The sequence below is a fragment of the Dendroctonus ponderosae genome, unplaced genomic scaffold (assembly GCF_020466585.1).
Source record: "Dendroctonus ponderosae isolate FM_Combo_2020 unplaced genomic scaffold, Dpon_F_20191213v2 Dpon_F_20191213_8, whole genome shotgun sequence".
NCBI classification, from domain to species: domain Eukaryota; kingdom Metazoa; phylum Arthropoda; class Insecta; order Coleoptera; family Curculionidae; genus Dendroctonus; species Dendroctonus ponderosae.
Window position 1 is genome coordinate 1,002,965 of NW_026019016.1, and position 821 is coordinate 1,003,785.

General features: G+C 41.8%; 1 protein-coding gene across 2 annotated transcripts in view; it reads left to right on the forward strand.

Annotated features, from left to right (window-relative positions):
• LOC109543940 overlaps positions 1-821 on the forward strand; it is a 14,380-nt gene that overhangs the window by 11,279 nt on the left and 2,280 nt on the right. The window lies entirely within an intron of this gene.

The following is an 821-nucleotide window of genomic DNA, read 5'->3' on the forward strand; positions in this document are numbered from 1 at the left end:
CGCAAAATGCCTTTGAATGCGCTCGCACTTCCGACCACCAGCCAGTCTTAAGTGCTGTTAAGTTACTTTGAATGACTTGCGGATTTCGAAGCTGCTGCTTTGTGGCAAACGTTATTAAAGATGATAGAGATTAGGACTTAAATGTTGGACTTGGAAAAAACGAATTCCATTACATTAATTTGCAATGTTTGAACGTTCTCCAATGAGAAATTTGCTTTGCGCTAAGATCGTTTCAGACGTTCAGAATCGGAAGCATTTATTAACTGGTTTGGTTAAAAACAAAAAGGAATTAATAAAGGCACTAAAAGAACTCCAAAGTTGTGATGTTATTACATCGCAAATAAATTGCGTTTCGTCGGCAAATCATCGAAGAACGGACACTAAACATGCTTCGCTTCGAAAATAAATTTTCTTCCTCGGAAAGGTCTTTAGCTGATCTTTCAGCCAAGCAATTAGGTGACTTTCCAGCAAGAGTTGCTTAAAAATAGAAACACGGTTATTTTAAGATGTCGACCGCAAGAATAGATCTTCGCACAATTAAGTTCTCAAATAACCAACGCCGGCCAAATAGTGGTTTCCTTTGACCGTTTTAGTGTTTAAACATAAATCACACACAATTCATGTCTATTTGAAAAGTACCTTTTTTCAAGCTGAGCTGATTCTCGCCGCCAGCTTGGAAGTCGTACAAAGCTACGAAGAGTTGAGGATCGTCCTCCTCCTGAGCCAGCAGGTTCTCTTTGGAGGTCCAGCGATTGGCCGCCTCAAGAGAAAGGGGCGTTGAAGCCCCGGCTCCTCCGCTGGTACCGCTGGACGATAAGGTG